The sequence below is a fragment of the Ambystoma mexicanum genome, chromosome 6p (genome assembly GCF_040938575.1).
Source record: "Ambystoma mexicanum isolate Mex_15411 chromosome 6p, UKY_AmexF1_1, whole genome shotgun sequence".
Classification (NCBI taxonomy): Eukaryota; Metazoa; Chordata; class Amphibia; order Caudata; family Ambystomatidae; genus Ambystoma; species Ambystoma mexicanum.
In genome coordinates, this window is record NC_090935.1 from 1,219,400,407 (window position 1) to 1,219,428,229 (window position 27,823).

Here is a 27,823-nt window from a genome sequence, read left to right on the forward strand (position 1 = left end):
CTCTGCTTCTGCTACTGCTACTGCTGCTACTACTCCAGCTCCACCTCCATCTCCATCTCCATCTCCATCTAATGCCCTACACCTGAGGGGCCTTTTTAATCCTCTCTGCCTCCCTCAGGTGTGGGTCATTTGACTTAATAAGCTGACCACTCCTGTGCCAATGCTCTAAACCCTCTTCCTCATCCTAGTACTGAGGGAATTATGGGACTTGAAGTCCCCAACAATAGGATAAGGTTTTCTTGTCAGCGTTCTACTTTTAAATGTAGTTTCAATTCTCCTGAATGTATTTAAGGAATGGTCACAAGAGTTCACTTGAAAAGGGAAGGCAGTTCACTTAAGTCATTATTTACAAGTTTTTCTTTTACTGTACATCTGGGAGTTAAGCAGCTATTTAACTTTATTATTCTCAGACAGGCTTTCCTTTCTTAAGATGTTTAGGGATTTCATATTAACTTTACCCACATCAGGAGGTTCACTGTGTGGTACAGAAACGCCAAAACGACAATAATCCATTACATGCCTTGGTACTTGTAAAAGGTTCCTCCATTTTAAGGACAAATACTGCTTCTCATCCCAAGGGATCTCCTCTCAGGTGATCCTCCCACAGACACATCCAAGGTCAGGATCGGGAAGCATCTGCCTTTCCCTGACCACCTGGGAGGAGGCCTTAGGCAGGGATTTAGTGTGGGATCCACGGGATCCATCACAGTACACAGATCTAGAACCATTTAACCTCCCAATCACCCTTATGATACTCTTTTTATCTACAGGAAGTTCGATATTAACTTCAGCTTTATTTTCCACACAATAGGTTGAGGGTCCCTCTGTACAATAATTATTCAAAATGTGCCTTTGTGACTGGTCCTCACTAATTGGATTAGTCGCCACCATTGCTTTACTCCCTTTGCCTGCACCCACCACTTGCCACAAATGCTTACTTTCACCTTTTCTTAACGCTGTGACCATCTTTTGCCACTGTGCATTCTTACACAAACGCCTCCACCACTTGACACAGTTTGCGTATTTATTTTTTAAAATGTTCCTTATATAAGTAGCCTTCTCAAAATGAGTCACACCCCATGGCTTAACCCTCCGTATCTCTTTTCTACCAGCAGGCTTGGTCCCACGGCTTTCCTTATCAAATAAAAGACCCCTTTTTGTGCCATCTTTCACTACATAAGTGCCTCTGTGTGACGTCTTCCCAGTCGAAAGATGCCTAATCCAAGCCCCAATTTCGCTAGCAGTCACGTTCCACAGACAAGTGATCCAGTTGTCATCCAGGTCTGATAAATACCTACTAGCTTTGTCAAGATGTTATACTGTCTAGCTATTCCAGTTGCCACCACTCTACATCTCCCAGTGCTAGTCTTTCGCTACTTTTAATGTCAAGTCTAGTGTGTAACATTATTACAGCATGGCCACTAAACATATTGTGTCTAACTTTTAAACTTTTAACATGGTTAACCAACCCTATACTCCTGAAGAAGTAGTCAAGAATGGCCTTTTTATTTCCACTAAACCAAGTAAAATTTCCAGGACAGTCACCGTCAGTGCATCCGCTTAACGTGGTTAGTTCCCAATCTTTCAGAAACCCTAGACAAAGCCATCCCTGCCTGTTGGAATCCTTCTGCAAAATAACACTGTTTCTCTTCACGTTATCATTTTCCTGAATGTCTTCCTTATCCACAAAATATGCTTTTAGGTCCCCCTCCAGCGACAACCATATCATCCTCCTCATTTTTATGCCAAGCCACAAGTACCTCCATAATACTTTCAAATAGGTCTTCTGTATTGGCACCAACCGAGAGATCAAATGCGTTGAAAACAAGCCAGCAGCATCCCTGACTTATTTGCTACGTTTAGGATAATTTCAACTGCAATAGATTTAACTCATTACTAGCAGTCTTGCCTCTGGACCATCTTATTCTACTATTTACAACAATCAACAAATCCCCCGAAAGGCATCCAACTGGGTCCTTTCTATCCTGAATTTGAAATATCTGATAGACATCCACATGAAAGCTGGGGGTGAGCCAGCTCTCTTGGATAAGAAATACATCGTTTTGTAGCAATGCGTCAAGGAAGCCTGCCCTGCTAATAAAATGGGAGCGACCACAAGTGTTCTAAGTTAATATGCTGCAAGTTCATGGTCATCCGGTCGATTTAACTTGCAAAAACCCTAGTAAGCGACCCCATTCATTTAACAAGTCTCCCTGAATTGGTGGTAGTAATTGGTGGTAGTAGTCTTGAAGTTCCCCCACCTCGACGGCACCCCTTATGGGGGCTTCTCGCGTTTCTCACACTGTCCGCTGGATTCATGGAATATTTTCCCGGTTCAAAGTGAATTTGCACTGCTGAAAAGTGACTTTTCAATAACGACACAAACCCTGATTCATGGAACCGTGCAAAGTGTATTTTTCAGGGCAAAGTCCGGGCACCGTCATTTTGAACTATCATGGAAAATACATGCTATTGTGAATGAGTTTCTATCAGCTGCAGAGGTCGTACTCACCTTTTTAACATTCATCCCAGCCGATTGCAGAGGTATGTTATCCACAATATCATGTTTTGGTATATGTCGTTCAGGAGTAGAGGATCTATCTTTGGACATAACTCTACAGTCAATTGACTCTTAGGCCCTAATTCACAGAACGTTTTCCAATGAGGTTTGGCCATTATAAAATGCTTCTGTGAATTAGGCCCTATATCCGTTTATTGCAAACCTGTAATCTCACACGACAACTCATCGTTTACCTGGACTTTTTTCTTAATGACGCAGCTAGTCAGAGTTCGGTATAGGCCGATTTGACTGACAAAAAATGGTTGCAATGACCAAAAGTTCTAAAAATGCTACCACCAGAGGTTCGAGCACCAAAAGTTTGAATCTTTGGTGGTAGCATGGTAAAAAAAAAGAAACAGGGGCTGCGGGGACGTTCTCTGCATCGCCCCGCTCACTACACTTCATGGTATAGTGAGCAGGGGTTGTGGGGTTTATGAAAAAGAAAAGAAAAGGTCCCTGTGGTGCCGGTTCCCGATCACGGAAGTGAAAAGGAACTGGCGCTGCAGGAACCCAGCATGAAGATGAAGGTAAGTGGGGTTTGTTTATGTTGGGGGTGTGGGTGGGGGTGTGCTGAGGGGGTGGGTGGGGGGGGTGTTATGGGTGTGTTGTGTGTTTGGGTGTGAGTATGTATGTGTGTTCGCATGAGAAAGGTGCACACTTTTGGCAGTTCGCACCTTTCTCATGCAAACGTTTCGGCCGGGGTAGTTTCTGCCGTGGCCAAATCACTTAGATTCCAGAGTTCCAGCATTTTTGCAAGCTCACTCCTTCTGATGATTAGCTCTTATCCTAGCCCTTTTAGTGCTAACTGTAGCCTGAATGCCAGTGTCTTCATTGACAGGAGGGATTTTAAGGAGCCTTTTTTTAGATTTCTGAATGTTCAACTGTTCATCCTCCTCCTTTGATTGCGGGTTAAGTAAATCTCTAATGGCTCGTTCGCATCCATTTCTCCGTTGCCATTTTTGTTATTTCTGTCCTCCGCCATGATATAGGCATCTGAAACAGTGCGAGAAACAGCCATCACCAGAGGCGTTGCTGGGGGGGCTCTAAAGGGGCTATAGCCCCTGGTCTTTTGGTTGTAGCCCCGGATAGAATCTCAGGATCTACAATAAAAAGGCTAGCTAGCCCCCAGTCCTGACGGTTCTGACATTAGCGTAGCCCCGGGTCTTTTCCAGACCTAGCAACACCCCTGGCCATCACCCTGCCAGTATCATCAATTAATATTTGGTTGCAACAATTAGTAGCAGGGTTTGCTTCAATACAACTAAGGGTTTCCCCTTGCTAGTTTATGGGCTTATAAATCTGGCCACAAATGTTTAGCAAAATCTTTTATGCGTATTGGAGAGTAGACATGGTGGTATGGATGTCAACTGAATTTATGTTTGTCTCGTACCATATGTCACCACCTGCACTTTCTGCAAAAAGGTTGGGAGTCATGGTTAGAACAGGCTTAATTCTGGCCTCATGCGTGGCTGCACAACCTCAGCACCTTCTGTTTACTCGATACATTTTTGCTAAAAGGCGCTGAAATGGCTGTGATTTCCGATTGTAATGAATAACAGGTTAAGTAATGAATTACGGTCAATCATTGAGGATTTTGTATTGTTGTGCTTGCCATTTATCACCTCAGGATTGGCCTTCTTTGCACCCTCTCTTCCATTTTCCTTGGGCTGAGAGTAATTAGTGGTCTTTCCGTGGCGGTTGCTATTGGTACCCTCGGGCGGGGCCGAACCCAAAACCCCCTTGGAAGTACCCAGGGTACAGGCTGCCTGGTCGCCTTTGTTAATGGCTGCAGTTCTTTCAGGCTGTGGGTTATATTTACTTTTTTGTGCTGTTAGCATTACCAGGCATAATATTATAATGTTCTTACCTGTCGAATTAGACAGGATCGCCATGTAGTGCAGCTCCTCGCCCACCAGGCTGCAGACTGCTCAACTGCTGAGCACTTAGCAAAGCACCTGTCAATGGTAATACAGAATGATTTGACATCAAAGAGAAAGGACTGTAGAATTTGCTTGACATAAAAGCAGTCATAAGCACTTAGTGAGTAACAATAACACAAGCACAATGTAATGCATCAGTAAAAGGAAACATATTGGAGCTCATGCTCCTGAAATGCGTAATTTGGCAGCAGAGACCCGTTATGTTTGCACTGCAATGGAAGCGGGTCCTGCTGCAAAAGCTGGATCATTTGCCCTTCAGGGTGCACATGTAAAGGGCAAAAGGTGGCACACTAGTGCGTACGCCAACTTTTGCCCTTCACATTTGCACTCCGCAGTGCAAAATGAGTAAACGCTGCCTGGCATGATAGTATTGCAGGCGGCTTTTACTTTTGATTGTGAACGTCACTGGCTGCGATGCAAGCAGCACTGACAATTACAATTATATGCTCTTTGACATGCTCGCATGTCAGAGTGTGTGCATGGTACGCATGGTCAGCAGTGTTCACAATGAAAAATTGCAAGCATGACGGACAGCATTTATTTGTAGTTGTAAATGCCGCCTGCCGTGTGAGCAAGGCAAGTGATGTTTGCAATGGATCCCTATGGTGTCTGCCAGCTTTAGAATCTCCAGCATTTGCGCCAGCATGAAAATCCCTGGTGGCACATATGCTGGAGAATGTGAATGGTGGCGAGGAAGCAGGTGGTGGAAATTCAAGTTGTGTTCACCCCGTCATCTCCAAAAATGGCAGGTTATGTTAATGGAAGGCTTTTACGCCTTCCATTAATGTTACGCCCCCATTTAATATGAGCCCCATTAATGTATCAAGCAACAGGGAAACAAACATGATTTTCAATGCTCCCCCCTGCTTAAACAGCTCCACTTGCTCTTAAAAATGGACGCTGTTGGAAATTACTTAATGCTTGGCTGAGAAGCTGGGTTCCCTCGAAATGTGTACCTGAAATAAGTTGACAGAGAGCATGCCATCCCTCATCAGACTTAGAAAGGTGACCTGCTCACACACTTACATTTTCAGTCACACCATGGATCAATGCAGGCATTGTGGATGTAAAGTATTGTCAAGATCATCACCAAATGAAGAACACCTTCAAATTCATGTTTCTTTCATTCTTTAGTCTGTATAAAGACCTGTATTTGGAGACACCTTACCTGGCAGGGTGTGCTTCAGGGTTACCGCCCCCCTGGTTTCGTGATGGGGTGACATAGAGGTGAATCAGAGCTAGGATGAGGCTACCACAAAAGCAGGAGATGTGTAATATGATCTCAAAGAGTGCAAACATTGATCACTAGTTTCTTCAGCTAGAGTGAGAAGAAATGATTGCTTGGTGTCTTCTGCTTCCTGGTTTAGTGATGGGGTGAAGCCGAGGTGGGTTGAAGCGACCACCGGCAGAGGTGAAGGTAGCACCAGTTCCATTGGCTTCTCAATAAGACAGAGTAGGGCAAGTGCAGTAGGCTGGCAAAGAGTGCAAAGATGGAGTGCAAGCTTGTTCAGTTGGAGCAATGAGAAATGGTCAATTTGTCCCTAAAGTAGAAGCAGTTCAGCTCCCATGGTGCACCTTTCCATGTGTGGGTTCTTTATTCAGCACTTCTTTTATAGGCAACAACACTTTGTATGCTGATCTGACAAACACAATGGAATATTCAGGAGTAATGCCTGACCATGGATGGTCAAGATTATTGGAATTGGGATATTTACGTAGAGGGCTGCCGAGGACTTGCATATCTAGAGAAGTGCCTTAACGCTCACACTAGAATAAATACAACCTACTATGAAAAAAGGCCCAGCACACCTCTTCCAAGCAGAACAAGGTTAATTCTCATAAAAACAAGCACTCGATAGCAAAGAACTCTGCTGCCATGGAGGGCTCTGTCCAAAATCAGCATGAGCAATGGATTGTAAACATAAAAAGCATCACAACTGATGTACATCACACAAGTTACATATCCACGTAGCTGGTTGGTGTGATCCATACATAGATGGCCTGCTCCATAGGGGATGCCAGGCCATTGGTCCCAGCTTCATCTGCTCATCTTCTTCCGCGTGGGATTCTTCTTCATACGTCATCAAGTTCAGAGCTCCAAATTGCTAATTACTAGAACAATTCAGTACATCTCTTGTCTGTGGCCTTATGTGCACCTGGTACTGAAAACATGGCCGCAGAGGCTACGTTCAAGGTCACACTAACTCTAAACCCCTGCTTGATCCCAGACGTGTCAGCACTGTTCCAGTTCTTCCCACCCCAGGCATACATTTTTTACTTTCCCTCCCTGGTACCTTGCAGCACAAATCACAGGTTCCCCAGGCGGGGTGAACTCTCCTTTCTGCTATGATCATTCTGAGGGATTAACACGCTAAATGTTTTATGGCCAGTGGTCTGGGATTGACCGGTACACTGGAATGCTTGCGCCTGGGAGAGGGGCATCTAGGCACTATAACTTAAGGTTTGGATTAATGAAGGTCGGAGGCTTCTGTGTGTCACATGGCACATTCCTTCTGCGATACAAATACTACCAATAATGGACAATGAAAGGTTTATGAATCTCTGTGGGTTTGGTCTTTCTCACTGCTGCCTATGTCACACCCCGACCCTGCATGCACACATGTATTCCCCTGCTCTGGGTTCGGGCCTACCGCCCCGGCTGTAATATGGCGCTAGCCCTTGACTTCAAGATGACTGCTCGTTTTTTAAGATGGCGTTCCACTCCCAGCGCAAACTACATCAGAAGCGTATACTAAAATGGCCATATGTCCGCTTCTATTGGCACCCCTCTCTCCCTGATGGGCTCCCCGGGTCCCTACATCAGACTCGTATGCCTCTTCCTCGTATGAATCCTTTTGGGGGCCTGGGATAATCGCCCCCACTCCCCAATACATAAAACAATATGCTTAAACATCCTTTCCACTACATTTGTTCAGGCAGTTACATTAGTATGCAGTACACATTGGTAGATTTGTGAAATTAAATTAGCTGCATACTCTTTCACACTTAAGACACCGAGAAGCATCCTCTGTTCAGGAATTACAATGAAATCAACATACAGGGATTCCAAAATAATAGGATTCAGACATTTTAGCATAAACAGTCTATGATCCAGTCAATGATCCAGTTACTGATGCAACCCAATTTGTTAGTGGGGTAATGTGTGTAAAAATGCAGTTCACTTGTTCATATTTCTAATCAACCATTGCCGATTGCACATGGTTTATTTATTTAAAGTTCTTGTAAAGCGCCTTACGCCTGCAGGCCTCAAAACGCTAACAATCACCAAAACAACAAACAATACATACATAGGTTGAATTTAACAGAAGAAAAATAAATACATTAGCAAGAATAACAATAAGAGCCATGAGAGCAAGAAGACCCAGCAACTGCCCCTCAAATACTTTCCAGTGACTCAACGAAGGTTAAACCACTAGTCCAAAGTCGGAGGAGTCCATGGGAAGATATTTACATAGTATCAAGAAGGAGCAAAGTGTACTAGCACCTCACCCTACCACAATACAGTCCCTGTTGTCCTGGGCACACCAATCATCAAGTTCAATTTCGACACATAAACTTCAAGTCCATACAACAAACAACCCCCGGTCCAGATCTTACACGTAATCAAATTCAAGATGGGGTGCCTATTGTGGAGTGCACATACTCACCAAAAATTAAAGACTTGGAAAGTAATATCTATATGTAGTTATGCTGCTGTGAAGGAAGAATGGTGGTTGACCCCAAACCACCTTATACTAATAATGCAATCATTGGGGGTACCTCCTCTTCTATGCAAAACACTCACACATGTATGTGTTGAGATAATAACGTGCTGAACAAGTATTTGCCAGTGAGTCAGTACTGGTTTATTTAAATTGATATTTGTATCAACATATCTGAAAACTTGGAGAGTTCTCCTCTGGTGTTAGGAAACATATATTACCCTATTAGGCTGGTGCAACTTGCACTAATAAGGTTATACACATGAACACATAAATTGAAATCTCAGGAATGTGTATACGGCCAAATATTTATAATTGCCAGCAAAAATCTGTGTTGAAAAGATTGTGCTCATAAACACATGACAGATAGTCTGAGGTATACTTTCAACATATCTTAATGATTGCCTTGCTGACACGTGTTTCGACCCATTTGGGTCGTCATCAGGGCTAAATTATCAATACACAAGATACATTCTCTCATATATATGATGAATCTCTGTGACTTGAGTGTCCCTGTGAGTAGAGAGGAAAAGGTAAACAAGGCAGAGATTTAGAACAGTAAATTATACCTGTTATCATCAGAGCAATAGTGAACATGCATACTTGGGCGGTCTGCTGTTTACCATTCTGATTTAGCAATTTGTGAAGCTATTGAAGCTACTGGTATTCAACCATTAAGACTGTATGTGCACCAAAGATAATCAAAAGACTTATGGAGCCCCCTATTTGAAACCATGTTTGGTATATTCACTTCCACGTGCCTCTTGCTAATATTAAATAGGTATCAAATTGTGCATTTACCTGACAAATTTGGTGAACATAGAAGAAGTGAACGTATTTGCCGTAACAGATGATTGTGTTGATGTCTTGCCAAATGTTATGACCGTTCGTTTTCTATTAGATATCTTGACCTAATTTTGCTTCTTGTTAACATCTAAGGTAGGTAGATAGTTATGTGCCTGCCAAGTAATCTGATTTAGAATACTGAGAGTGCGAGTAGTGTCCTTAAGATAGTCTGCGATGAGCGGCACTATGTCCTTGATAGCTGAGTTGACATATTCAGCCAGACCTTCAGTTGCTCCACCTTGCCCACTCATTATTGGGCGTACTCGGCGTAGATGTTCAAAGACGTTGTGCACTTTTGGTAAAAAGTACACAGTTGGCATCAGTGGTTTGGGTCTCATAAGGAAAGATTTTTCCTGGTCTGTTAATAAACCTTGAGAGTACCAATGTTGTACTAATGCTTGTAATTCTGTGACTGTTTCCACTGTTGGATTAGTATCCAACTTGATATAACAAACTGGTGTGGCGAGATGTACATTCGCCATGTCAATGTAATCGGATTTATTGAGAATTACAATATTGCCTCCTTTGCCTGCTTCCTTAATAGTAATAAGAGAATCCTCTGCTAGTTCTCGTAAAGCTGTCCGTTCCTGTTTAGTGAGACTGCTTGAAGATTTTTCTCAGCAACAAGAGCATGATAGCTCTCAGCTGAGATGTCCAGAGAGACTTCAATTCTTGAATGAATGTGTCCTTCCAGAGGCTCCAGGACTCAAAGACAATATCATTTTCGGAGGCGAAGGTGCCGAAAAGCTAAAGGTGGAAATCGCCCCACTACCTACCAGGGCTATAGGAGAGCCGTGATTAGATGTGGAGGCTCTGTCCACCCAACAAGGAGTTGCCAGTGGCAGCTGCTTCATAGGGTTGTCACTCCTGACCAGGGAGTGACTAGGACTAACTACATACTGTACGAAGGGCGTTTTTTTAACAATATCCCTGGATGCTGGAATTATTAAAAGTTGAGATGGTGGTGACGCATTGTGCAAAAAACCAGACTCTGGAGATAGCTTGGTACGCCTAGCGTGAACCCGATCTCTCCTACAAGAACTGAGAGCCAAGACTTCTGCCACTTGATCCCCTTTCGGCATACAGGGGGGGCAGGAGGGTCAGACATTAGTTACTTTGCTGGCATTTTTCTTGGAGTCATTGCAGACGTTGAGGGAGAAAGCCAGGACAGTGAATCAATATTAAAGGCCAGAGCGTGTTAGCAAACAACACTTAGAAAAGGTTGATAAATAAAGATTACGCTGATTTGCTGGCTGGCTGCGGACAAGGTGCTCCGGTGTGCAAACCTACAGTGTAGGTAGAGAATGCATGTATCCGCACTAGTTCTGTATCCAGACCAGAGCAGGGGGTCGGAGTGCTCAAGCCGAGACAGCGCCGAGGCAAAGTACGAAGACATGGGCACCGCCAAGATAGTACAGCCACAATGAATGTTACTCTACTGTGTCACCGTCCCCGCCGTTTCCCCTGTTCCAGAAATGACCTGGCACGGCCTCTGCAAGAGAGAGGAAGCCGTCGTGCTCAGTACACCAGGCGCGAAGTATGATTCGAGGACGGGACCCTATGGGTTGCAGAAGGAGGCAGGAAGAGAGCTTTCAAGCCGCACTTCCGTGAAGAACACGGGCAGCCGTTTCCGACAGTTGCAGGCACTTCTAAACAGGTTATGTTGTAAAAGATAGACCAACTTCTACCCATAATTACATATAGGAATGGTATGATGACGTTTCAGCGAACTGGTGTAATAAGAAAAATATAAATTTGTTAAATTGCAGGTGACATTTGTGTGGCCCTAAGCTTTATTTTTAAAACTTTCAGATGTCTCCTTACTGTGAGCTGGGAGATGCCATATTAGTCTATGGTGGAGCAATGGTGTTCAGTCATCCCTGAGTTCTAGTATGAGAATATCAGGTGGTAGGCATGGGTGAAACACCACCTCTTTGCCGTACTTGTCACCCTGATTACAACAGTGGAAGGCTTGGTCATGTCCCACATTTCGTCTCTTCAGGCTGTGGGAGGTTTATTTGAGGGGCTCTTCATCTTAAGATTGGTTCACTATTTTTAGCAAAGTTAATTGCCCAAAACCTCTGTATGAACCATGGTTTTGAAGTATCATCCAGAAAGGCCATACATTGCAGTGCGTACGGCATCGATTCCGTAAATGTAGTGCAGGTACATGGAACACACAGCTCAGAATCCTATCCAATATGCATAAAATGTCAGCTTTATCTTTTTTCATGGTGGACCCTAATCTCTCTCTTTAGGGGAGCGGAGATGTACCACACTTTTAGAAGTGTGAAGCTGAATGGAGGGTGATGAGTTACATGTGTAGGCAGAGCACGTGACTATTGGATAGCCACACTAATGATTGAACTTGATCACATCTTCATTATTGAAAACAATGGTTTCTACAAAGTTATCATGGAAAAACGTAATGCAGTTGTTGGTATTCAGGAAATGTAACATGCAATATTTGGGAACATTAGAAACGCGCAATTTACCATTTTTGGATGGTTGACAGGCAGTTACTAGAAACTAAGGTCGGTGGTCCCCTTAATCCCTCATCACTGGGGACCAGCAATTACAACAATGACTGAGAGTTGTGTCTGAAGGGATAAGCACATTACTGTCAGTCGCTTTATCGCTAGGGCATTTATGATGCACTGTTACCATCCAACAACCCAGCCTTGGGGAAGCCCCAGGGGTTCCCCCATCCTCCAGCACAACCAGGACTAACTTGGGCACTACGGACACGTCATGAGCTCTTGCCATATTCATGGCTCTAGTAAATCGGGGCGTTTTGGATTTGGTGGAACTTTCAGGGAGAGTGTCAAAGAGCGGGACCTGCAATGCATGGAAAGAGATATATTTGTCCCTTAATTGCTACTTCTCTCCTTCTTATTAAAAATAGCACAACTTTTCATATAGGACTGAACGTCACCTTTCCTGAGATGCCAGTGTTGTTATCTTCAGATGAGGTCTCACAACAAGCCCCACCACTCCCCCCCGCACTTAGTGATTGGTTAATGTCTAGGTGATTTGCAGGCTCAACAAAAAGCAATATCTCAGGCTAGACAAAAAACATATATTTTGAATGGAAACATAATAATATTTGCAGGAAAAACTCACGGGCCAATTTGTAGGGCCAGTGTTTGGAGGAGGTTCAGTCCCTACACACGTCGCAACTTCTCTCTTAATGCTCCACGAGGCCTCCTCCTCTTTCCTCAGGTCCCACGATTATTCAATTTATTCCAGATGGGTGTCCTTCTGTAGGTGGTAGGTCAAACAAATTGCAATTACATTTTTTTGGAGCTTACCTTCCACTAGATGAAGCGAGTAGCAACAACAACTAACTAAAAATAAGAGTTACTGGAAAATAAACACTATGAGCCTCATTACGACCCTGGTGGAATGGGTTTAACGGCGCTGGTAGAGCTGCCGGTGCCGTTAAACCCATTCCGCCCTATTACGAGGTTCCCTTGCGGGACCCGCTCTGGACGTCTGGTCAGACCAGACATCCTTTGCGGGTCCCGCGAGGGGACTGGATGGTCCGGGTTCCCTGAATGGGGAAATACCGGGCCCTCCAAAGTCAGAATGGCCCAGTATTTCCCCATTCAGGGACCACGGACCCGGACCCGAGTTTGGAGGCAGCCATGCTCTTATTAAGGGCATGGCTGCCTCCAAACTGGTAATGAGACCCTATGTCCCATTTATGATAGTGTTTTAAAGAACGTCTTCCGAGCTGAGAATCCACTGGACAAAGGTACATTTAAATGGCCAGAGGGTGGGGAGTAAGTCAGCCAACTCCAGGGTCCAGATCCAACCCCATATGGTTCTGGCACATGTGACCAGGCCCTTACAACCAATATTCCTTCTCTCTCCCTCTCCTGGGCTTCACTTTGAAGTATGCAATTTCTATGCAGTATGCAGTCTCGGGAGGATAGCTCAGGAGCAACATGCTCGCCTTGAAAGCAAGACAACACAGAGGCGCGGGAAGAATAAAGGGCCCATTTCTACTTCCCTGTGAGTGCTCGTTTCAGTGCACTATCACTTCTCGCAGCAGACGTTAGACTGGTCTGCTACCAGTGTTGTCATTACTGGACCGTCATAAAAGGTATTGGGTCCCAAACATGTAGCAGGTCATTCTAATTAACTTGTTTTTTCTGCCTCATTAAAGCTTGATCACGACTTGCTGTCTATCCCGCAGTCGCCCCCTTCATCTTCTGACGTAGACATTATATCATGTGCAATTCCCCAGGTGGATCACCAGCCCTTTACTTCAATTGATCCTTGAGATATAGTTCACGCAGACGGAAATCCACCCAGTGCTAAATGGTTGACTCGTGCACTCATGCCTGAGAGCCATAATAAAGCTCTCGAATGCAAGTAGCACGGCCATTATAGATAAAAGCCTTAGCCAAACACACTGTTTCATCACGGATCCAGCCATGGAAAAACAATATTCTTCAAATAACGTGTCATTTTCTGACAGAAATGCTGCAGCCCTCCAATAGGTCCTACATGGCATTAGCTCTGCCACAAATCATCATTGCCAGGCACCCAGTTCTGATGCTCATCAGCACCCCATCCTTAGAGCTGTGCAATCAAATTTAATTTTTGAGGAAATAAGATGCAGTGAGTATGTTGTCTTATTTGGACCTGCCAGCATCTTCGTCTATATGAACCCTATTTCGGGTCCAGAGAAGTTCTTTTCACTACACTAGCAACCTGATTCATGGATTATTTGCGCCGAAAAAAACGGGATTTGTGCGCCATTCTGCCCGCAAATCCCCATTTGTTAAACAGGGATTTGCGGGCAGAATGGCGCACAAATCCCGTTTTTTACGGTGCAAATAATCCATGAATCAGGGCCTGGATGTCCTCAGCCCTCTTTTACTAGGCTGTGTTGCCTCCCTGACAGCATAGTCTGGAGGTGGCTCACCACCTGACCCCTGTCTAGTTGGGATATCTACCTATCATCACAATACCATCAATGTATTTATTTATTTAGCATTTGTAGAGCGCGACAAACCCTTTGTAATCTGGGCGCTGGACAACACAGGAGAAGTACAGGCAGTAACTACAAAGAATCCATAAAGTGGGGGGAGGGAGGGTGGCTCGGTGCCGCAGGAAATGGCTGCATAGGTGTGCAGCTCTGGCTCACCATAAATCTAATTAATCTTTCAGCAGTTATTATACCAATTTTTCTTCCCCACTTACCTATCGATGATGTTGGCAAAGGTCTGACAGATCCTCTTTCCTTTTTCCACAGAGCTTCCGCTTCCTACGGAGTGCCGGCACGGTCTTCCAAGACTACTGGCATCAGCTGACATCGAGCTCCCATCACGTGTGAGGATGCTCTTGGAGCAACATCTTATGCAATATGCCGGTTTAGGCCTAGTCTGCTTTCTACTATTACTATAGTGCCATCTATTGGACGCCAATAACACAAAAGAAATACAAGCAAAATTCTAAGGTATCATTGAAGAGGAATTGCTCTTTTTACAGCACGACTTCAATCTATAACATTCACTTTTCAAAATATCTGCTTTTTCCTCTTGATAACAAGGCTATTAATGGTGAAGCTCGCTTTTAACAGCTCATTTTAACAATACTTATTATCATGCAAGGAAGTATTGCTATTCACCACACAGCTAAACCCCTTGTGAGCTGTATTAATATTCTTCTACTGGACGGCAATAACACAAAAGAAATACAAGCAAAATTCTAAGGTATTTTTGAAGAGGAATTGCTCTTTTTACAGCACAACTTCAATCTATAACATACATTTTTTGAAATGTCTGCTTTTACCTCTTGATAACCAGGCTATTTATGGTGAAGCTCGCTTTTAACAGCACATTTTAATAATACATTATTATCATTCAAGGAAGTATTGCTAGTCACCACACAGCTAACCCCTTGTGAGCTGGATGTATATTCATCTGTTTCTTCCTCACATTTCCTGATTTCCTCACATGAATATGGCCTCTGCTAAAAATGTCCGGAAGGCACCCATAACCTCAAAGGAAACACAAGTAGCGGCCACTACTAATAAAAGGTGGAATGTATTCGAAACAAGAATGGCCGAAATGGAAAACAGAATTGGCCTTGCAGAAGATATTTCCCCAAGAGTTCTGTTATTAGAAAAATATATTAAAGACCTACAAAAACATAATAAGCATTTGAAAAACAGAAGTAGGCATAATAATCTTCGCATTACAGGGCTTCCGGAGGGATGTGAAGGAAATGATGCCATCTCTTTCCTTTAAAATTTACTGGTGGTGGTGTTACATTTACCTGAAGAAATACCCCTCAATATTCAACGTGCACACTGCATCGGCTCTGCCAGAGGCTTACCACCATTACAACGTCCTTCACGTACTATGATCTTTTGTCTACTAAAGTATACCCAATTACAGCTCATAATATCAAAATCCAAAGAGAAAAACTCTCTAATTTGGCACGGTACCAGGATCTACATCTACATCTCCCAAGATATCGCCATAAAGACTGCCCAATGTAGGAAGGCGTTTTTCTCTTACAGCCCAGCGCTTAAACAGTTGAATGTTAGGTACGGACTATATCAGCCGTGCTCCTTTAAAGTAACAGTTGATGGTCGCACTTCAGTTTTTGATGAACCCACAGATCTCAAAGCATTCATCCGCTCCCTGGAAACTGAAAACATGGATACATCTTTACCCATAAACCCATCAACATCTGGTAAATGACTATTTTGTTTCTACCACGTTATGCTGCAAGTTTTAAGATTTACCGACTAGAGTGGTGGGCCGGGTGCCGCTGGTGCCCATTTTTCTCTCAGGGTGGTTTTTGCCCTGCTGGTGCCATCTGCTCCAGCGCTTCTATCTCCCTCTCTCTATTCTATGTACTTCATCCCTCTCACACCAATAATCCTAGCATTTCTTCACTGATATGTTCTTCTACACCTGGCTTTTGTTACTTCTTTCTCCTTCTCTCTGGTCAAGTTTACCCTTCCCTTCCCATGTCCCTTTTGTGTTCTCCCTTTGTGGTCACTCTTGGCGGTGCACAGAGTATTCAATCATTTGCTGGCACAGGCTGTTGTATTTTTCACCTTGCGCTCAATGCTCAATAAACCCTTTTATTTGCATAAGGCTTCCCAATGCAAATGTATTAGCAATTCTTGTAAACTATAATGGTGTTTAGATGTGTAACATGGAATATTAAGGGCTGCAATCACCCAATTAAGAGACATAAGCTCATCTCTCATCTGAAAAAGTTTAATCCCTCTATCGCTTGTTTGCAAGAAACCCACCTCTCCATCCCGGAAGCTATGAAACTCAAATCTTTTTGGGTTAAAGACGTAACAGCAAGTGCAGCGGTATGTAAGAAGAATGGCGTGGCTATTCTGATTAATAAAAATCTATCATATAAGATTGTTGGTCAGGATGCCGACACCTTTGGAAGATGGGCCTGGGTTTAATTGTGTATTGGGTTTGACATCATTACAATCATGTGTATTTATGGTCCAACCCTACCTGATCCGGATTCATGGCCCTCTATCAAATGGATTATCCTTACATCCGATTTCCTCAACCTCATTCTATGTGGGGACATGAACCACATCTTTGACTCCTTCCTGGATAGGAAATCCAAATGCGCATTCAAAATTTCTAAATCACACAAAGCCTTCAAACAATGTCTTTCAGATATGGGTCTTATTGATACCTGTAGACTTGCACATCCGGTTGACTTAGACTATACATTTCACCCACCCCCACATAATCTCTCTCGCCTTGACTATATATTCACTACTAAATCCCTTTCAAATTCCATCACCGACTTCCATATATCAAATATTACTATCTCAGATCATGCCCCTGTTATCACCACATTGGACCTCACTGATATTAAAATACCATCCTCTAGATGAAGATTCAACAACAGTCTCCTTTGGGATAAAGGGTTCATTACATCATTACTCTCATTCCAACACCAATATTTTGAGGAGAACCCTGAGGACAACCCTGACGGTGACATAGAGGTCAGTAATAACTGGGATTCCTTTAAACCACCCTTAGAGGTCACATCATCGTCTATTCCAGTATGAAAAAGAAACAATATAAAAAAGATCTTGATAATCTTTACCTGCTTCTCACTAAAGCTGAGAAACAATTCTATCTCTCCTCTTCCAATTTCAACCTTCGTACCATCCACTCTCTATGTTTCCAAATGAACAAAAAACTCACAGAACAGGCCTCTGGTGCTCTATTAAAGTATAAGTCCAAAATCTATCAAACTTCAAATAAAGCAGATAAAGCACTTGCTTCCTATCTCAAGGCTAAAAAAGAAAAACACTCATATTGCTAAGATTAAGAATACGCTAGGAACTGTTGTTACAGATCCTTTGAGCATTGTTGATACCTTTAAGACATACTATTCTTATCTTTACACCCCTGACTCTATTATTACAAAAACTAAAATTTCTAACTTTTTTAATAGCATTAACAGAAGCTCCTACCCTAAAACGGACCTTGTGATCTCGAAGGAGAACTTACCACCAACAAAATTAACCACGCCATTTAATGGTTGCGTAGAGGTAATTCCCCAGGACCCAATGGCCTATCTGCATAATTTTTCAGCCTATTCGTGCCTCAGCTTACTCTGAAACTTAAAACATTATTTTCCTCTTTTATATTCAAAGTCTTCTTGTCAGGTACTTTTTCTGGAGCCCTTCTTATCCTTTTTCCAAAGTCAGGAAAAGATCTTGATCTTCCTAAAAATAATATGCCCATATCCCTTATTAATGTGGAAAGTAAGATCTTCGCCATATTATTAGCTAATAGAATAGAATCTCACATTTCCACATTGATTAAACCCCATCAAGTAGGTTACGTTAAAGGCAGAAACATCTCAGCCAATGCCAGACTTTTATTAAATGCCTTACACCTTACTACCAGAGATAGAAATGATAGGCAGGGCTATGCAGCCATTGCACTAGATGCCGAAAAGGCCTTTCATCATGTCAATTGGGATTTTATGTTCCATGCACTAAAATGGCATGGCTGTGGTGAAGGCGTTATCTCCTTAGTAAAACTCCCTTATTCTAACACGAAATCCTCCATATTAATGAATGCTCAAATCTCTTCCTGCTTCTCTTTACAAAGAGGCACCAGACAGGGTTGTCGCTTTTCTCCCATTCTATATGTACTATTTCTTGAACCTCTCTTGGAACTCATCCGGCAAAACAAAAATATCCTGAGTATTTCTGTAGGCATCCATGAGTCTAAGGTCTCTGCATATGCAGACGATATCCTCGTCCTGCTGAAAAATCCTAAATAGCACCATCCACACTTGTTAGCTGTTCTGCAGGAGTTTTCGACAGTCTCGGGATATAAACTTAACAAAGACAAATCAGAGCTATTGCCCTTGAATTTCTTTTGTCTTAAACATGAATTAGATATTTATGGTTTCAAATGTTGTCCTGACTCCTTTAAATAGTTAGGGATACAATTTGCCCCCTCTATTAATAGCTCTATTAAAATCAACACTGATATTTTACTCAATAGACTTTCCGAACTTACATCCACCTGGTCGCCGTTACACCTTTCCTGGTGGGGGTGACTTGACACCATTAAGATGATGCGTTCCCACATTCTTTTATACATCCTATAAATGCTTCCTGTTCATCTTCCTACTACTTTTTTCAAATCCATTCATTCCATTCTATTCAATTTTCTTTGGGGAAAAGGAAGATCTAAAAGAATTGCTCTTAGCAAACTCAAAACCCCCTTTTAACAACCCCCTTTCTTAAGCAGACTAGCTTCTGGTACTCCTTGTCAGATTCCAATGGCCTTCCATCCTGGTGTGCACTTGAAAAACAAATGGTATATTATTTTGATATAAAATCACACAGTATCCATTCTTTCTGACCCCATTAAAGGATCTATATCTGCTTTAAGAGTTTTCTTCTTTCCATCAATCAAATCCCCCTCCCAAGAGCTCTCTCCCTATCTGTGGTACAACGAATTAGTCACCATCAATAGCAGAATCTTTTTTCATAAGGTCTGGCTTAGCAAAGGTATCAGATATATAGACCAAATCATCCAAAATCATACCATAACATCATTTCAAGATTTTAAGAGATAGTTCTCTTTGCCCATGTCGGATCTGACCTTTTACAATAAATTGGGTAATGCATGCCTTGACGGCCTTCAAGCTCATAACCACACTGTCTTATTACCTGATACCACAATGTTACAGTTTCTCTCCACCAATCCTGATATCAAAGCTGCCATACTTTATAAATTGTTGAATACTGCAGAATTATCTTGGTTCATATTTTTCATTTTTTTAAATAATTTTTTTAAATGGAGGATTCAGTTGCATTGGGAAAATGACTGTGGTACCACTTTTGATGACAATACATGGTCTCATTTATGGTCTAGAATTAGGGGAGTTTCTACTTCGGTGAATATCACTCAAAACCTTCTCTTCTTCATGCATATAGCCTTCATTACCCCTCTCAAACTTACAAAATCTAAAGTCCAGACTGATGGAAATTGTTGGTAATGTGGAAATTCTCCGGTTTCATATAGCCATATGTTCTTTGACTGTCCCTATGTTTTTCGACTATGGCAGGATGTGTGGAATTACATGATGACCATTTTTAAAGTTCATATTTCACTTTCTTTTACTAATGTTTTTCTTGGCAGCATTGCAGTTAAAGGAATGATATCCCCCCGTCCTCCACTTTATCTGATCTTCTTATTGCCATCTTCATCAAATTCGTTACCACTAATTGGAAACAACTTAAAAATACCGCCTGCAAAAATTGGTGGAATAACATTGTATGGCTTCTTATTTGGGTAAATTGCCAAAATATAACCTGAAATGGGCCCCTTTCATTAATTATTTAGATTATCACAATATGTCAGTTCATGGTTCATAAATATTGTTTTCATTATATTATCAATTTACATGTCTCGCTGCATCTTATTTTCTGTATTTGTTAATTGATGAATTTAGCAGCATACTATACCATTGACAATGCACCTGTTTTCCCCCTTCCCTGCTGTCTCCTCCCTAGTGTGTCCTGTGGTCTCTTGTTTGTGTCCCATGATTTTATACACATGTAATGGAAATATATAAGTGGCCTTCCTTGATTATCGTCCAGTGTCTAAATGGACTTGATGATATTTATTTTACTACTCAATTGTTCGTTATATATTACGGCTCTATATATTTCACTGTTATTGAATCTATTTCATTCAGAGTCTTGGTAATCTTCTGTTACTGTTATGTTTATCTTTTGCTTAGTGAATTAATACAAATTATTAAAATAAAGAATGCATAAAGTACGTTATCAGATATTTACAGTGTTTACAGACGGGTCATAAATACAGTCGCCCTCATTACGACTCTGGCGGTAGCCGTGCCGGTAAAAAAGACACGGCTGCTGCCGTAGATGTGCTTTTTTCCGATGCCAGGCTTTGGGGAATTACCGGGGCATTACAGCCACAGCGGTCCCGGAAGCCAGGCACCGGAAAAAGTAACTCCCCATTCCCATTCGAGTCCCAGAGGACTCAATGGGGATGGGGAGGGCGGAAGCACCAGCACTGTGTGCAACAGGGCCGATGCTTCCGTCAAAGTCTGCGAGCGGGTGCCGTTCTGCCCGCCAGGCCAGACCTGGTGGGCGGAAAGGCATCCGGCTCGCTCACAGACTTGTACTCTGCCTGTCCGGTAACATCAGTGCCGGTGAGCCTACCGCACTGGTGTTACCGCATCGGCATCGGCGTAATGAGGCCTAGCGTGTTGTGGAACCAAGAGTTCTGGAAGTAGAGTCCATGTGGGACATATCTACGGATTTTGGGTTAGGAGTCAGGTTTTTAGTTTTTGCACAAGGATAGGTGGGAGTGGTCGAATCTGATGGTTAGGGGTAGAGCGTTCCATTGTTTGGCTGCCACAACGGGAAAACTGTGGCCCCAGCCTTCGTTCTTTTGAATTTAGGCACAGCGAGGAGATGAGAAGTGGAAGTGTGCGTGTATCACTGGGTCAAGAACTGATGCTGCAAGCCTTCAAGATAACATGAGTAACACCATTATTAAAGGAACACACTGATCCCTTTTGATCTCACTAACCTGTGGCACGTGCCTCCCTTTACTCATGTGACCAAAATCATTGACAAAGGAGCCACTCTTCCGATTCATGCCTTAATAGAGTCTACTCTATTAGTTAGAATATATGGGCCATGTAGTGGATGTTGGTGGTGTTAGGACCCTCATCCTTTCAGCTATGTCTGCAGCAGACCATGGACTGAAGAGAGCAGGAATAGAGGGCTATGTGCTTGTCTGGATCACTCATTTTCTGATGCTCCCCATTCAAGCTGCCATTCTTGCCTCTTTATTCTTCAGCTCTCAGAGCATCACTTGGGTTTCATCCTTCTCCCCTTTGTTATTCAATATTCATGTTAAAGATGTCTTTGTGGGAGGACAAATAGGTCATTTACCCTGAGACCTCACTTTTGAGCCCTCCCCCTTGTGGATGCCATATTCAAAGATGTCAATGCCCATTTTTTAAAATATTATACATACACAACATGATATTGTATAGTGTGTTACTGACATTCACAGTCAGCTGCCTCTTGTTGTTGACAAGCACATTCCTATCTGATACATTTATCCTATAATGCCTTCTGTGTTTAATGTAGTACATATACATTGCGCATTCATTATATCACACGTTGTGAGGTGTTGTCACCTTACTGTGGGGTACATATTGATCATTTGTAACAACCAAAGTTGAAATGCAAATGTATTAATGTGAGTAGCGCTATGTTCCAGGTGTGTTAAGCATTTGTTTAAATGAACTATGCCCGATCACAGTACCACATTCTAGCTAGGTCAACTAAACTTTTCCTCTCTCAGAGGTTGGTAAGTTTAAGTGATTATACACTTCGGTGAAAATATCACCTACTGTGCTACAAAACAACAGACCTGCACCAATTAGCACTAGTTATAAAATCGTATTTAACATCAGTAAGGTGCAGGACTAGAACTTGGTTCCTCCATACACGGGTTGTAAAAACTGGTATCCCACCCACCCCAATTAAGAGGATAAAGTGGTAAAGTGCTTGTCAAAAGGTGTGATTAGGTAGTCAAATGTGAGACTGTGCTACCAAAGTGGTGATGTTTATATCCCAGCTTTGCCACTGGAGGATACAGTGATCCTAGACCAATCATCTCATTTCACAATCTGGTGCTGGTTCCATGTGATAATGTCACCTGGGAAAAAGTCGCCATGTAGGTGACATTTTCCCTTCACACATAAAGGCCTTCCCACACATATTCTAGGATGGGCACAATGTCCTATTCTAACTCCAGTCCTAGAATATTTGGGGAAAGTGCCTGATTTTTGTGGAAGTTAACATTTGCTGAAATGTCACCCTCAGGTGACCTTTTCCCAGGCGACATCATCACTGGATACCTCTGGTACTGTGCTGTCTTCTGTGAAAACGTTTGAATACTCACACTTTGATGACAATGTGTTGGCCATTGTCTGCTATTTTATTTCCTGTCGGCCAATCATTTGGCAGGGTCTTTATACAGACTTAATCTTAAGTCTGTTGATTTGACATAAAAAGTAGCTCCATTTGCACAATGTCAAATGCTTTTATGCACATCATGAATAACATTCAACACGTCTATGTGTTGGGTGAATTTGAAACTTTAAAATAAAATAGTAAAACCCAGATGAGATATTTTGTTCTTGTTGCTCACAATGAATACTTTGATACCAGTAAACTTCCCTTGAAAATGGAGATAATGCTGCTGTAATAATAATAATAATAAAAAAAAATATTGTCATGTTGTACTATTATGTGATTTGTGCACTTTCCAAGCCTAGGCTACAAAATATTAGTTCATAGAAGTCAAACATTCCTAAATAATGTCAATCTATTGTAACACAGGAACTGGGAAACAATGTGGCCAAGTGCGGACATTGGAGACGGGGCTCATATACATACCAGACTCACTGCTTAACCAAGGTGTGTGATCCTGGGTAACACAATTAATTTCAGTCTATACAAATAGTCAGCATCTAAATATTTCATCATTGTCAGCCCCTAAGAATGATTTAGTTCTCAAGAGACACTCCTTAAGTAGGTTTCACTCATGGTGTGACTGGCTACAGTGTTTCCTCATAAATAATGATAGTGCTCATTGATATATTGGACACTAATAACAACACCACTTGAGAACCAGGGCCCTCTTCTAATCCCAGTCTAGGTTCAAGTACATGCACCATCCTGGTAGCTTCTACTCTGCATCCACCATCTATGTTATGGTTGGTGTATCATGCTTGTTGCTTTTGATCTGTCTTCTGTATCTAAGCCTGAGCATGTTTACATTCTGTGAGGCTGCTAATCTGAGGTCTGTGTCTATGCTGAGGCACGTGTAGCTTTTTCATGCAACCTATGATTGGTGTCCTACATTTATACTACAGCCTGTACAACACCATCATGGCTGTTATTATTAAAATGTGCCCTGTACCTGTGTTATGTTACTGTGATTTATATCACACACTGCTGCAATTTGCATAATCTCCAAGTACGCTGGTGGACAAAAAAAAGAGGAGTCTGTTTATGTTAGTGGTCAGAAAGGACACATCCAAGCCAGCATTGCTGTTGTGTGCAGTGGTAGACCAGTAGCACCCTGAGCTCTCTCTGTGGATCTGTTTCTAGGTGTTCTGTGTTAAGAAATGAAGGGCCTTTGTGTTTTGAGGGGAGCTCTGTATGTCTGTGGTGCTAGGAGGCATTGATTGGGACTGCCACAACACAATTACCTTCACCATGGACAGGTAATGTTGCTCTTGAAGTTCTGCTTGTTTAATATTCTGATACCAGTAAAGATGAAGAGTTCAAGGAGCACCCATGCTAAACCCGTGGCGGCGGTATGTCAAGCTTTAGGTTGTGATTGTGATTACGGAGGTATGGGGGTGACCAGAGCTGAATCCCTTAATTTCTTTGATTTGGTTGGGGACCCATATGTGTTTGTCCCGGCCGCCAAAATCCCTAAAGATGTCCCTGTTCCATGTCCAGCAACTGGCTCATGTCATCCACTCCTTTGGATTTAGCTTCTACTCCTATTCCAGTGATAGTCAAATTCTCCTCCAGCAAAATGAGGATAGATGGTCATCAGATATTTACTTTGAAGAGTGCTAGACAGCTATTAAGAGGTGGATGCCCTACAATTTTCAGTTTACCTTGCAAAACAATTGTTACTGAAAAGTGAAAATTGAAGTAAGTCTCCCATTAAGGCATTATGGGATTTGTAGTGCAGAAGTAAAATGCCCAAAAGCTATTTTTGTTTTGAAATGACTGCCAAATCCAAAATATTTCTCTTTTTGTTCAATGTGGCCCTTCTATTTCCACATCTCAGACGTTTTAGGACAATCATTAGTATCCGAAACTTAACTTCACTTGACGGAAATGTGTTGATGATGCTGATTTTCCAGATGTGGTTCATATATTGGACGTATGCACATTGAATCTATCCTGAACAGATCTTGAAGTTTCCCATATATATTGGTGCGCACAATGAAATTGAATTGAATAAACAACAAAAGTGCTGGTGCAGGTGTGGCATTTAACCATATTTGCTTTCTGAATCTTGGATGAAAAAAAAACACTGCACCTAAGCACATTGTTGCAGTGTGAACGATGTAGACAGAAATGTGCCTGTGTGCCTCTTTTGTCTTCGTTAGTAATGTTTGGTGGATGAATGGTGGAATTATGTCAAATTGTGTTGCAAAACCTTTGGAATTGACAATTTTATATGTGTGAACAGTGGTAGATCTTTGCAAATTTTAGATATGTGTCCTGATTTTAAGATCTTCCATTTCCATTGTATAATAATATCAATATATCATCTGGTATGCCTGTATGTACAGAGTTGACATCATATGTCACTTGAATCTTTGACTGTGATTGACACAACTTTGTTAATGAAACCTGTTCTAACACTTGCGATATTCTGATATGTTACTAGGAATAGTTAAAGAAAAAAAGTGTTGACATATAATGACATGGGCTCAGAAATAATGCCTTGTTGATATATGATTGCCACCTGGGTTGGGGTTCAATATCTTTATAATTGTTGGCTGACAAAGGGATGGTAGGGTTCCTTGATGTTTTGCTTAAATAAATTCACTAGTTTGCTCTGTGATATATTCCAATTCCAGTCCCATAAATAACACTGCTTTAATTAATGTCTTGATTTCTTCAGTCAGATCACATTTAGCAAGTAGTAATTACCAGTGTTTTTTAACTGTGAATACAGGTTATGTAATCACTTTCTTAGGATGACTGTGGACCCCTCTTCTTTGCTTTTCTTATGATTAAAGCTGTCTGATTTCAATGTTTGTATGGGATCAAGTTGTTCCTTGAAATCTGTTGTCTGTTTTTATTTGTTGTTGCACTTGTTTGTGCTTTTTGACTCGTTAGGTTCATGCAAGTGATTAATATTGGATTAGGCATGGTTGGTCAAAACAAGCTTTTAGGAAAGAAAAATCAGATATTTATGTAAATCTTGTATCTACATAGTGTTACATTGAAAATGTAGTTTACGGAGAGCCCGAGCAAGATGGCCGCAGGACCGTGAGGGTCCGTGTGGGCCTGCCATCGCATCAAGCTTCATCTGCCTTTAACCCTCGGGAGATGCCAGAAAATGCACCCAAGGGAACCATGAACAGCCGTACAATCGATATGGAAGGTTTCGACTGATTCCACTACCGCTGTGACGTCTCGTCATAACATCAATAAATGAAGCCTACAACATTTGAGATCCTGGGACAGAGACCAGGGTGGGAACACTCCTACCCCAGCGTCTAAGAGCGCCAAGGCAATCGTAACTTGGACCAACACCAGAGGGCTTCACTCGCTCCCGGACGTTGCCGGCCCTTGCTGTGGTCGTGGGTGCTGTGGTGCCGGGTGGCAGCCAAGTGGTGCCATCAGAGATGAGAAAAGCATTGGAATATTGCCCAGCTTGCCGAGCCCCCTAGACATCACGGGACACACCGCCGTGGTGGCATCCCCACTCCCAAGAGCTGCTGGGGAAGTGTCTGCACAGACCTGGGAAGGCTCTGCAGGCGGGGAGACACAAGAGGTGCGCCAGCGGAGGCCCGAGCAAGGAAGGAGAGGCAGGGCAATCCCCTCCACTGGTGAGAAGAGGGGAAGCCTAACACCGGGAGGCGAGAGGACGCTACACGAGACAAGCTTGTGGGCGGGCGGAGACACAGCCCCCTTCCACCGGTGCAGGAATGAGTGGGGTCATACCTATACCCGCCCATTTCTGAGAGGGTTCGTGCTGAGACCCGGCCTGCCACTTGGCCTCCTACAGACAGCAACCTGCCGCGGTCTGCCCCGCGTTACACTGAGAAGCCTCTGGCAGCCAAGTGAATGGCCTACAACAAGCCGTGAGCACCCGGGGAACACCCGCAATTCAGCACACCGCATTTACAGCCATTTCCAACCCAGGCTGTCGGCAACCTCCCCCTTTGGCCACGAGACAAAGCAGCAGCCCAGCCTGACACCCCCGGCACCCCAGGGCAGACCGCGAAGCATTGGGCGGCCAAGGGAATGTTTACCAACTGGCCACGATCACCCGGGGAGCCCACAACGCAGCACACCACCTCTCCGACCCCTGCTGTCGACACCCTCTTCTTGTGGCCACGAAACAATGCAGCGGGTTGGCCTGACCCCTGATACAGACCCTCAGAAGACACTGGTGGCAATCAAATATAAATAGAGGCCCACAGAGGACGCTTCTACCCTCCACCATAGGGCCAGGGGAGAGGGTCCACCAGTAGGAGGATAACGCAACAGAGCTACCCAGTTGCAGAAGCAGACCCCATCACAGACACCAGAAGATCCCTTGGGCCATGGCCTAAGGTGACTTGATGCCTATATCCCCCGCCAGCACCACCCCAGGGACCCCCCTAATCAAATAGGAACACAAGAATGCTATACCAGGTACCTGGGTCTTCGTTGAACGGGGGGACATGGATGGTGAATTGGGACAGGCCCCCACCCCGCCACCGGTGATCTCGGTCTGGGAGACCCCACGGGGGGCAACCACAGAGGAACCAATGCAGACATTACCCTATGGGTGTGCCCCGCTCCATGCCACACCCCACTAAGTGACAGACCTAAAGGCTACCACTCGCCAGAAACCCCAGCCTCTCAACGGAATGCTGCCGGAAAGAGAACAACACCTGAGAGTCACTGGGATGGGAAGCCGGAGGTAACGAGCGTCTGCCATAAGAGGACCGAAGACTGGAATACGCCTGGAGGAGTGTGGCCAAACAATCCCATGAACCCGCCAACCGCCGTCACTTACCAACCAGTGCACGAAGGGTCGAGAGTGCTATGCTAAAAGGGAGTACACAAACTCACCCCGATCCCCAGGAAAAGTCAATAGCCGTACCACCTACGCCCCGGCGCTCTACCAGACACAAGCCCAACATGGATGTCCCAGTGCAACTTCAATTGATCCTCGCTGAAATGAAGCTTATCAGTCAGCGCACCCAAGAGACCAACACCACAGTCCAGGACATAAAGCGAGATCTCCAGGATGTCCAAGCACGGCTCACAATTCAAGCTGAAAGAATGACGGGCAACGAGCAGCATATCAGCTGCCTAGAGGACAACCAAGAATAGACGGCTACAGAACTTGACAGCGTTATCAGGGAGGTCCAATGCCTCGGAGCGAAGATGGAGTACCAAG

At 43.3% G+C, this 27,823-nt stretch overlaps 1 protein-coding gene and 1 long non-coding RNA gene across 2 annotated transcripts in view; one reads left to right on the forward strand and one right to left on the reverse strand.

Moving 5' to 3' along the window:
• LOC138511030 (uncharacterized) overlaps window positions 1-14,391 on the reverse strand; it is a 53,466-nt gene extending 39,075 nt beyond the window's left edge. The window contains exons 1-3 of the long non-coding RNA XR_011280548.1: window positions 14,283-14,391; window positions 12,192-12,329; window positions 4,428-4,515 (exon numbers count right to left, since the gene is read on the reverse strand). This is a non-coding gene — a long non-coding RNA (uncharacterized lncRNA). The remainder of the gene's footprint in view (window positions 1-4,427; window positions 4,516-12,191; window positions 12,330-14,282) is intronic.
• The window catches only part of RASEF (RAS and EF-hand domain containing), a 706,663-nt gene that overhangs the window by 88,138 nt on the left and 590,702 nt on the right, over window positions 1-27,823 (forward strand). The gene's annotated exons all lie outside the window — the stretch shown is intronic.